Source organism: Oryzias melastigma, linkage group LG14 (genome assembly GCF_002922805.2).
Source record: "Oryzias melastigma strain HK-1 linkage group LG14, ASM292280v2, whole genome shotgun sequence".
Taxonomy (NCBI): domain Eukaryota; kingdom Metazoa; phylum Chordata; class Actinopteri; order Beloniformes; family Adrianichthyidae; genus Oryzias; species Oryzias melastigma.
In genome coordinates, this window is record NC_050525.1 from 5,283,061 (window position 1) to 5,295,547 (window position 12,487).

At 40.9% G+C, this 12,487-nt stretch overlaps 1 protein-coding gene across 1 annotated transcript in view; it reads right to left on the reverse strand.

Annotated features, from left to right (window-relative positions):
* The window catches only part of nrip1b (nuclear receptor interacting protein 1b), a gene marked incomplete in the record, with an annotated part of 49,643 nt that extends 49,513 nt beyond the window's left edge, over positions 1 to 130 (reverse strand). Inside the window, 1 exon segment of the mRNA XM_024260612.1 lies at positions 1 to 130.
* Positions 131 to 12,487: the final 12,357 nt, after the last annotated feature.

The window sequence follows — 12,487 nt, forward strand, 5'->3', positions numbered from 1 at the left end:
AGCCTTAGTCCGAATGTCGCCTCGAATGTTCAGTTTCCGCGCGAGCTCAGGTGGGGAGCGCGCGGCGCGAGCGGATTGTTTATTCTCCTCTGTGGAGGAGAAGTGAGAGACTGCCTCACTCCTCCTCCTCTGACACCTCCTCCCCCCGCCCCGCGCTGACACCACCCTTAAAGGAACAAGCCCCACAGCTGCTGCCCACGCACGCGCGCCGCGGGCCGGAGAGGAGGACAGAAATGAGGGTTCAGATCAGTGCGCGTGGCCGTGCGCGCCATTTCAATAAGATATTAATCACGCGGAGACTGGTGCTCGTACCCGCGAAAACATACATCATTTCCCAGAAAACATTAATAAGGGTTCCACTAGTGATGATCACACACGTTTAGATACTTATCTGTCATTTTCTTAAATGTATAAACCAATATTATTATTATTATTATTAATATTATTATTATTATCATCTGTGTCCCAACCAGGAAGGCCAAGTGGACCTCATATGGTTAAAAAGTGGGCAGAAAATGAGGCCCCACCTGTTTGTCTACATAGGCTTAATTGGGGACTCAGTGAGTTAGCTCGCTATGCTAGCCAGCCTACCAGTGGACGGCATAGCATGCTCTGCTGTACAGAGCTAGCGAGTTACACTGTAGCGAGCTAGCGAGCTCCGCTGTATCGAGCTAGCGAGATCCACTGTAGTGAGCTCCGTTGTAGTGAGCTAGCGACCTTCGCTGTACGGAGGTCTGCTCCAGCCAGCTGGCAAGCTTTGCTGTAGCCCGCTCTGTTATAGCAAGCTCTGTTATAGCAAGCTAGCGAGCTCCACTGTAGAAAGCTCCGTTGTAGCAAGCTCCACTATAACAGGCTAGCGAACTCCGCTGTAGCGAGCTCCACTCCATTGAACTCTGCCGTCCAACGGACGGCTGGCTAATGTTGCGAGCTAACCCACTGATTGCACACTTAAGCCAGTGTGGACAAACACCGGTGTGATCACCACAGAAACTGTGGACAAACTCAACCAGGGCCCACATATTCTGCCCACTTTTAAACCATATGGGGCCCACTTGGCCTTGCTAGCTGGGGTGTGGCCCATCCAGCATAACTCTGTCATAGCCTGATCACACGTGACCCCATCACCTCAAGGGTCATAACATGGATCATTAACAAGGTTTTCCCAATTATTTCTTTTTTGTTCAAAAGATAATTCAAAATGACATGAGCTTTTCATATTTGAGATGTTTGTTTCTATGACAGCAGAACTTTGGGTCATGATTTGGATCTTGGTTCCTCAACATGATCCTAATTTCATTATTTTAAAGATACACGTGTATGTAGGCTTCTGTTATAATTTATTCATTAGTTGGTTAGTTTGTAACTGTGTCAGATGTTCTAATGAAACATTAATGTGATGCTGTGAATAACATCATTCTGGAAGCTGTCTTTGCAGCTCGGCTCATAGCAGCTGCTTTGCATGGATGGACGGAGTCTTCTATCAGGACAGGCTTGTTAAAATATTTTGATTAATGTGAACAATAAAGAAAAATGGAGGGTGTTTGATGGTAAACAACAAATAAAAAAAATCTGGAACAAATACTGATCCATGGAACCTCATAGTTATTTACCACAATAAGAATGGCACTCGTTGAAAAGTCAATGAAACTGGAAAAGGGGGACAGCAGCACTGTCACTTCCTCTAGACTGGCTTCAATACTGTAGCCAGGTCAGACTGGAACCGAAGGATGCTTGTTCTACAATCAAATCTAGATTCATTTTAATGTAAAGGGGCAGCCGTGCCGCAGCGACAGGGCGGGCGACTCCTAATCGGAGGATTACAGGTTCGATTCCCACTTTACCCCCCCATGTGTCGAAGTGTCCTCGGGCAAGACACTGAACCTCAACTTGCCTCCGATGGGAAGTTGGCGCCAGTGGTCGGCAGCAGACCCCCCCAGTGTGTTAATGGTTCAGTGACTGTAAAGCGCTTTGAAAGAAGGTAGAAAGCGCTATATAAGTGTACACCATTTACCATGTAAAGGTAATGTTCGGGAATCTCTTATTTATTTATTTTCTATTCAAAACTGCTGTCCCACTTTTAAGACCATCCATCCATTCACTCATCCATCTCCATCCATCCTTTCTTCCATCCACCCAACATTCCATCCATCCGTCCATCCATCCATCCATCCATCCATCCAATCATCCATCCAATCATCCATCCATCCATCCAATCGTCCATCCATCCAATCATCCATCCATCCATCCATCCATCCATCCATCCATCCATCCATCCAATCATCCATCCATCCATCCATCCATCCAATCATCCATCCATCCAATCATCCATCCATCCATCCATCCAAATCTAATGAACTTATTCAGAGCTAATTCAGGGAGAATTTTTACAAACTTTTAAAATCCATGAATTTGTTCAAAAATTGAAAATCTCACACTCAAAAATATGTCAAAAAGCTTCGGATAAGTCCTTCAACTGTTTGTAATTAAGTTGCTTTTTTTTACTCTGCTACTTACTTACTTTTTACAGTTATACTTTTTAAAAAGCTTTGTTTTTCTTTAAATGGAGAGCCACAAAATCGGCGCAAGCCGCTTTTCTCCTTCAGAATCTACTGGAATGACGTTGATCATGTGAACACTTAAAAAATTACAGTGTGTTAAAGATTTTAGGTTGAAGCATCACAGACGACACCTCAGGTGTTAAATGGTTAAAAAAGTACGTTTTCTCATTGGCCATAACGCTTTCTCTTCCTGGTGTTTGATGAAATCCGCCTGTTCTGTAAAATTAGATTTTTCAGTTTTTAAAATGGAAATTCAGACAGGGAATCCCCCGAATTCCACATCAGAGCTTCATGCATTTATTTCAAATCATGATGATGAATAAAAATGAAACAGTATTTATATCAGGGTTCTCAACCTCGATTTACCTTTGGGGCCACTGAAGGCACAGTCTGGCTGAAGGTGGGCTGTATGGGGTTATATTTGTGCCAAAATTATGTTTTTGCATCCATGGTCCATTGTCTATGTCTACTGAAAGAGTTTATTGAACATTTGTTCATGTCTATGTACTACTAAGTAATATCTTCTGAGTATCCTGTGAAACGACAGGAGCAAACGACGGTAGCAACTGTTGCTAAGGACTTTTCTGATGAGCAGATCCAACGACGATAGCAGAGGCAAAGTTTTAAGCATAAAGCATAATCACTTTAAAAATCAAATACAAGGCTATCATCAAAGATATGGACATGCAGAAGATCTTGCTTAGTAAACATTGAACTTTCATATAAGGCGGGGGCTACAAAAATCCTAGAGGTTCCTAATCACTTAACAGTGTAAATGGCACCAGTGTCATTTCAGCTCTAAGCAGAACTGTGACATGTTTCTGTCAGATCCCCCAAAACAAGTCATTGGGTTTGGTGAATGATTGCTGCTAAACGGCTCTTCTTGTGCTGGATGTGAGAGCAACTTCAGGATTTAAAAACAGTTTATCTGATGCAGGGGTTTCAAACTCAATCACACAGGAGGCCAAAACACAAAACACACCTCGTGTTGTGGGCCGAACAGGATGAACATTTATCGAACACTCTAAAACTACATTTTAGGAACCAGACATATGGCATTACCTGTGATAATGCTAGTGTTAATGCTGTAAACTGAATCTGGCTTCTGAAGATGCTAGTGCTGACAGCTGAAGATCCTGAAATTAATAGCTAAAAATGCTGAAGCCGATAGCCAGCAAAAATCTTAGCTAAACGCCAAATTACCCTAAAAAACAAACAAACAAAAACTTAGGTTAGCCAAAACAGCTAGCATGTAGCTGAAAAATAGCTAAACTTCAAATTAGCCTTGAAAACTGAGAAAAGCCTAAATTAGCCAAAACAGCTAGCAAGTAGCTGAAATATTAGCAAAACTCCAAAACAGCCAAGAAAACTTAAAAAGAAAAGATCCATCCACTCATCCGCCCACCCACCATTCCTTCCATCCATCCAGCCAATGTCTCATGAACTATATCCAAACAGGAGCCACAAAGACTTATTCACTTTTCAGGAAAATAATTTATATAAAGAATGTGGCCAAAACAGCTAGCATGTAGCTGAAATATTAGCTAAACTCCAAAAATAGCCTGAAAAATCTTGATAAATGCCAAAATAGTCCATAAAGCTAGCAGAATCCCAATTTTTAAACTTTAATACCGTAACTTTTAACATTATTATGAATGATAAAAATGCAGGAATATTATTCCAGAATAAATCAATTTAAACCTTAAATAACTTTCAATAATTTACTCTCCATAAAAATATTTTTATCAAAATAATACAAGTTAAAAATATAAGATAACATCGGGCCATTAATGATAAAATAAAATGATCTGGAGGGCCGGATCCGGCCCCCGGGCCTTACTTTGACATATGTGATCTAATGTGATTAAATGTAATGTGTTCTGCCTTTGCACTGTGCAGGAAGTTGCATCAAGCTGCTTCTGCAGCGGTAACCCCCCCACAGGTGTGTGGGAAAGTGTCACCCACAAAGAGCTGAAATCCTTAACTAAGACTGAGAAGGAAGTGAAATCTGCGGCTGCCTGCCTGCGAATGCTTCCATATCGTCTCTCTCTGGCCTTTTGTCATCTGGAGCTAATCGACACTATCAGGTCTGTGGCTGCAGTCTGTCATCGTGACTCGGCCCTGAACAGAACGTCCCCGAGGAGCCGAGGAACATCAGTGTTCTGGTGAGGAACAACACAGCAGCATAACCTACTTCCACCCTGCCTGCGCTCCCTCAGCGCAGGCTGTGAGTGTGTGTGAGAGTTTGTGCATGTGCTGTTTGTGTGTGCAGAGAGCCCCCCCCAGCATGTGTTATCACATCATGCTGTGTTATTGGCCACTTGTATTGAGGCAGTTGGAAGCCTCCTAACCTGCTGTAACCCGGCGCTGCTGTTTAAACAGCCGTTCAGCTCGCTGCCTGTAACTTAAACAGAGGAGGCACTCAACGTGTCAGGAGGCTAAAGTGGAGCGTTTTCTTTTACAGGCCGTTGTTCAGCGAGCAGCCTCCTCGCACTGACATTTTGAGTACAGATGCAGACCTGCAGCTCACGCCTCGTGGAGATTTTTAATGCGGAGCCTCAAATTAGACGAGCAGACTCGGGCCGGTATCTCACCTCGTAACCCTTGAACATTAGTGACCTTTCATCTCTGAACTTTGACCCCAGATGCCACATAAATGGAGATACAATATCCTCCCTTTCATCCACCCCTCCTGAGCAGAAGGGTGAACTTTGGCCCCTGAAGCTTTTCACAGAAACGCGGTTCAGGAAAGTGTGTCCTTTGACCTGCAGCGTGGGGGCCGACTGGGGCCACGCCCCCTTAAACACTAACGCTCTTTTTTAACTTTGTCTGTGGTGAAGTTGTGGTTTTGAAGCCGGAGCAGCACCAGATCCAGGAAAAGGTGTGGAGGTCGTACTAATCTGCTGTCCACATTCAGATTTGAAGCAAATTTCCTAAAAAAAACAAAACAATTCAATGAACAAAGAAGAAAAACAAAGTTAAACTTTATGTTTGGATGCTGGTACTGTGTTAAAAAGTTTGGATTTCAATAAACCATCATGTGACTTCTGAAATCTGCACACTGGAAAGGCCGGCCTTCGTATATAATCAGAATAAAAGTTCACCTGGGACTCACCTTGTGTGCAGACATGGGTCACGGGGGGGTTACTGGGCCAGATTATTCTCAAATCTCTGGAATGGATTTGCTCATCCGGTCAGAACTGCCCCAGGCCTCTGTTGGCTTGTTTTTACACACTCTTCTAAATATGTGAAGGTGACCAAAATATGAAGGGGTGCAAAGGTCGGGCCTGCAGCGCCGGAGGAGCGTTTCAATTGAGACGCCTGCTTGTCTCAGAAGCAGGGAGACGGTGTTAGCAGACATTAACCCTCGGCCTTTGACCTTTAATCCACGGCGTTCAGCTGCGGTATCTCTGGGCGTCTGCGCTGCGGCCGGGCCTTCTCGGGGAGGAGGCAGGTGCGAGCGGGCAGTGGGACGGCCTTACAGAAGTCACACCATGCTGTAACCTTTGAACTGCCATTCGCTTGACTTGGCTGTGACTTTCCCCACGTCTGCAGCGGACCCATGACTCAGCCAAACTCCTGAAGTTTGACTGTCAGTCAGGAAAGAAGGTAGAAGGAGGAGGAACTGGACCAAATTCTCTGTTCGTTTGAGACATTTTTGACATGTTTTTGTGGTATTTATATGTACAAAAATTGAGCTAAAATTTGCGTTTCTGAGTATTTTTTTATTCTTGACTCTGTTTATATGTCGTTCTTGTTTACACATCAGCTCTTCTTCATACTTGTTGGTACTTTTGTTTGAATTCACACAATTTTAAGCATTTTTTTTTCAACTTCAATGTACAAGTCTCTAGCGATACACTTGAAAGGCTATTGGTTTTTAACTAGCCTGTGTTTTTCAGTATGCTTTTATGATTTTTTAATATATATTTTTTTGCCATTTATAGCCAATATTGCTGACTTCTGCAATTCATTCTGCAAAATGTGATTCTTCTGCAACAATTAGCTTTTCTGCAATCCAACAAATTTGTCATTTAAGGAGAATATTCCTGACTTCTGCTATGGAAAACTTCAGCTTTTTCTCCTAAAAGTTATGCAATTAAGCAATTAAAGCAACCATCTTTAGCAGTTACAGAATCAAACTTATTTCTGCAGGAAATGCAATTTTCTAGTTCAAATTGTTGTGAATCAGAAAGAAAAAAAAAATCCACTTGAAAAAAAATCATATTTGTTTTGTGGAAAATATACTGGGTTGGCCACAAGCTCCGTGTTCTGCTCCATTCTGATTCGTTCACTTGCAAACCAATAGATCCATGAACGTCTTTGTTTTGAGTTGGAATCTAGGTCAGAACTGTACGACTGGACAGATCCAAAATTGATCACCATTTTTGTTGCCCCATTAAGGTTAGATTGGAGGTTTGAGGGGCTGTAAGCCAGTGGGAGAGAGTGTAAACAGATACTCAGCGATGCATTTCTAATTTACTCCTGCTGAAACTAAATCCTACAATGATAGTTTATTGTTATTATTATTTTGGCTAAACGGCATCATCACCCTGGGAACGATTTTACAAGGGTTTAAAAGATGATTGGAGTGGAATATTAATGATCTACATCCATCCCAGAGGTCTGCAACCTTTGATTCTGAAAGAGCCATTTGGTCCAGTTTTTTACTGACCAAAACTGAGCAAGAGCCACAAAGTCACTGTTTAGAAAAATAAACTTTATCTATGTTTTTGTAGCCATTTATTTATATAAAGTATGTTTTAAATAATTAGAGTAACTGAATTAATTTTTTTCTTTTTTTGCACAACCATTTCAATTTATTTTACTTTTGACAGCTGAACACCCTTTCAAAATAAAATGAACCCTGTGTCAAATAAGCAAGAAAGTCAAATCAAACGTGCTATTTTTCCATTTTTAGGACTTTGGTGCTCTTTGTTCATTTCTTTCTTTTTACTAAAACATACTAACATTGGTGTAGAATCTAATTTTGTTTTAAATAAATTTATATGTGCTTCATTTTTATTCTAATAATAAACTACTCTTTCCATTATTTTTCTTAATTATATGACATATTAAAATTAAATTGAATAAATTGCAAAATTGATAAGGTAAAATAAATTAACTTTAAGCATTTTATTTACTGAAATTGTTAGCATTTTTATTCAAAGCCAAAGAGCCACAACGTAGGGATGAAGGATCCACATGTGGCTCTGGAGCCTCAGGCTGCAAACCCCTGATCTAACCTAAACTCTGGTTTGTGTTGAGGCATTGAAAGTGTTGGGGTTTTGTCTTTGGGGTTGAGGAGCAAAACCATCTCAAGATTCCTTTTTATGGCTCAGTGGAATTTAAGCTGTTACCATCTTACTGAATCTGCTGCATTTGTAAAAGATAAACAGGTGGCCTTCTAGCGAGCGCAGCACTCGGTAATAAACAACATTTGTTAGTTCAACAATCTCCGGCTAGAGAAGAAAATGTGTGACCTTGTTCAAAATAAACAGTTGAGTGATTATGAGTGGATTATGGCAGACATGCTAAACAGCCACCTCAGCCGTCTCTGTAAATATTCTGGTTTTGTCCTTGAAGTGTGTCAGGGAGATGAAAGTGTCTCTGATAGACAGCACAGATAAGTCCGGCACAATGCAGCTCTGCGCTCAGAGGAGACACATGAAAGTCACAGCTGCCAGAGTTACAGGAGGAGCACTAACCACTGACCTCCTTCTCTCACTTCATGGTATATTTTTCAATTTAAACATATTATAAAGATGCATAATTCTTTTTATCTCGGAATAAAAATGAAAACATGAAAAGATATTTTAGATGAAATCTTGTAAAACTGTGCGATTTTTTTTTCTGCTGAAAGAACTGCTGTCAGCACAAAGGGACGCCACAGTCCCCACATGAATCAGGTCAGACATTTCCTCTCATGTGTTTTGCTCTCTGCAGTCAGTTTCATGTGCATCTGTGCTGCCATAACGTAGACCGAAGCCCCACCTTCCATTCCCAAAACTCGGAAGTGTTGGATTTCCACCTTAAAGGATAACCAAACAGGGAAGTTGGAGTCTGACTCCACCCACAGAGGGGTGGGGCTGCGGAACAGGATTGTTGTCATTACTGGAGCTGCAGATCATGATGTTATACTTCAGAAATGATGTGAGACTTGCAGGGAAAGGTTTGACCAATCATGAAATTCAACTGTAATACCTCAAATCAACCTGTAGAGGGAGAACACATTTGGCAATGACCAACAAACAGCACGTTTAAAGTAGGGATGTCCCGATCAGGTTTTTTTGGGCCCGATCCGATTCCGAGTCATTTGATTTTGTGTATCTGCCGATACCGAGTCCCGATCCGATACTTTTATAAGACATTTAAAACATGAATAAATTAAACAAACAGATTAGTGTTGTCCCTTATTTATATTTTAATAACCTTCTTTTATCATTAAAAACTTAAATAAAACACTTCTGTGAAGTAGCTTTAATAAACAAGTAAAAATACAGCAAATATAAACTAGGAAAAAAAATGTCTTGTTATATAAGTGATAATTAGTCATGTGATAAAGTTTAGTGACTTTAGCTTTAACATCTTTAGAGCCAACTGACATTTTTGACTAAATGTGATTCCTGCCCTCATTTAAAATTCTTAAAAATAAATCATGATTTTGTTTTAGCATAAAAGTTGATGAGTGTTCATGAATAGCTGATATCATTATTAGTTTTAATTTACTAGTTTTATTTATTTATTTTTAAGATTATGTGCTTATTTTTCAAATTCTTAAGACATCACATTTTCGGTTTTATTACCACGGTAGTCAATTTTCTTAACTGTTATTTCTCTGTCAGATAAATGAAACAGGCATATCAAAGGACAGCTCGGGTCCTAAGGAGTTAAATCACGGCGCTAGCATGTAGCAGTTAGCAGCTGCTGTTTATCCGTCTGTCTGCAGCATGAAGAGCTTCACATTAAAAAGAAACAAAAATACTGTCTTTTTCTGTTGGAATATCTTTATAGGTTGTTGTTTGTGTTATGACAAACCAATAGAGACACTTGCTGCCAGTTTAAATCGTTTTTAAAAGAGTTATTGGTCCCGGAGTTAGCTTTCTAGCTAGCTTTGTTTACATTAGCATTCTACTTGAGCTGTTGCCGTTTTCTGCTGCGTTTTCTGGTGATGACATTTTGGGATCTTTTCATGACATGCAGATTTGTAGTGGTGATGAAATATAAGGCTCTGATCATAATGAGAATAAATGAAATATCCGATCCTGATCGGACAAAGGAGTCCGATTCCGATCGAGACCCAAACCACGTGATCGGCCCCGATTTCCGATCAGGTGATCGGATCAGGACATCCCTAGTTTAAAGCTCCATTTATAGAGGTCAACAGACAAAAAAAGTTAATTTATGGTTTAGTTATTCTATAAGGGAGCAACTCTCCATCACCTCCAATCAGAGAAGTCCAATTTTACACCAAAAACGAACAAACATTCGATCAAGTTTTATAGATATTTTGGATATTTGTTGGTTTATTTAATATTTATGATAATTCATTTTGATTTATTAGAAAACTAATATGGGCAAAAATAGGGAGTATTTTTTTAGAGCGTCAAACTTTACATTGTTCTTCCCATTTATTGATTTTAAAAGTAGTTGAGGTGGGCGGAGCAAACCCTGGTCAATAACCTACCCACACAGGTTTAATTTTCCCCTGGAGAATCCAATGGCTGGCTTCCGAGACGATCCGTCTGCTCATACATTATTGCTTTTTCTACCTGAGAGTCGCCGTCTGACATGCAGTTGTTAAGCTCAGCATGGCAGCTAAATCCTGCCTATGTTTTCACCTGGTTTGTGGACTTCTATACTCAGGTAAGTCATTCTGATCTCTTCTTATTAACCCTTTAACACCTGAGGCGGTGACGCTTAAACACAAAATCTTTAACATACTGTAACTTTTCAACCATTAACACAATAATTCCAGTAGATTCTGACGGAGAAACACGTTGATCGTGTTACCGGTTGAAAAGTTACACTGGTGTTAAAGGGGTAAAACATTTCATCAGGTTGTTCATTTATACCCTGGACATTATTTTGTATAACCAGCCCAGCATGTGCACCATGTGAGGGATTACAGAAAGATTGTGGAGGTTGACAGGAAGTCACCCTTTGTGACTTCCTGTCACATGACTGGTCTCCAGGTTCTTGGTAATCTTAGGTTGTGTCCAGAATCCCTCCTAATCCCTAACTACTAAAAAACTATGTAGAGCCCTGGATTTTAAAGGTAATTCGGACACGATGCTCACTACTTTTCTTTCATTTTTCTAAACACCCGATATGACGTCACTGATTTCACAAAGTAAAAATCAAATCAATATAAACATTTCACAACATTTAGTTTTGACTCCATTGTGTTCTGATGGTGAAAATGTAGATGGTTTATTAAAAAAATACAGTTAAACACGTTAACTTGTTTGAAATTGTTTGACCGCAATGCATTGTGGTCTATATTCGCTAATCTAGTGAGCATCGATGGACACTAGTTTTTCGCAAAGACTTCTGGGAAATTTCGAGTGCACTCGATTTTGGAATTAGCAGATTCGGACAGCACTAGAAAAAGGTGAATGCACTTTGTAGTGAGTAGGGGGAATTCTGACATGGCTTCAGTGTTACGGGGTCAATAAAAAGTCTACACGTGGCGTAAATCCCAAATCCAAGCACAGAAGTAAAAATAAGCTCTATTGTGAAGTGGGACTATTTCAAACTGAAGTGGACATTGACTGAAATGATCGTGTAACAAGTCTCCACTTGAGGAACTGACTTGGTTTCATTCTCAAATGGCAGAAGGTAAGCTTGTTTGGCATTATCCATAGCTCTATGGTCCAGAGGTCTCTGTGCTGTTTGCCTGCTACAGCTGATACTGCAGACGGAATCCTCAACTTTATGTAAATGACTCAATTGTCCTGTAAGCAAAGTTCTATGTGTTAGTTCAAGCATTAGGTGGGAGATTTGTTCTTTAGACGTCCACAATGTGCTCTTGAACCCACAACAATGTGCCAGCAAACATGTCATCAACATGTGTTGATGTGATTTCCACCTGGCCCTCCTCCAGCCCATATGACATAACCATGAACTGTCAGCTGTAGTCAGCCTCTTGTTTTTATCTGAATCAGAGCTCAGTTTGGGTCAAATCTATGTCAAATGAGTGACAGTTGAAACTGCCTGTTTTTCCAGATGCCTTGGGTCACCGGTCTCTCACCTCTTTGTTGTCCAGTTTTGAGATCTTGTAAGACTTTTGCTGATTCATGTTGAGACACCTCACCCCCGGGATTAAACTATTGTAAAAGTCATAGTTTAGAAAGATCCAGCCCTTTTTTTCCTGATCAATGTGTGCTCAGTAGTCAAAGGGGTGTGAACGGCAAGATTCATGGTGGTCAAAGCATAGTATGTGTAAGACCAGAGGCTGAAAAACAGAAGATATCATATATGTATTTGTTATTAAACAATTTTATGCAGAACTTACTGTACATGTCTGCTCCGTCACAAAAGAATCTTTCAATCAGCAGCATGGAGAGCAAACAAGACCATGAGTGCAGGTAAGGAGATCGAACGACCATACCTGAACGACCAGACCTGAACAACAAGACCTGGACGACCACACATTAATGTGGAGACCTGAGCAACCAGATCTGAACGAGAAGACCTCAGCAAAGAGACTTGAACGTGAAGACCTGAACGAGGAGACCTGAGCGACCAGACCTGAGCGACCAGACCTGAGCGAAGAGACCTGAATGTGGAGACCTGAATTTGAAGACCTGAATGAGGAGACCTGACCGACCAGACCTGAGTGGGGAGACCTAAGCAAAGAGACCTGAACGTGGAGACATGGAGACCTGAATGTGAAGACCTGAACAAGGAGATCTGAGCGACCAGAC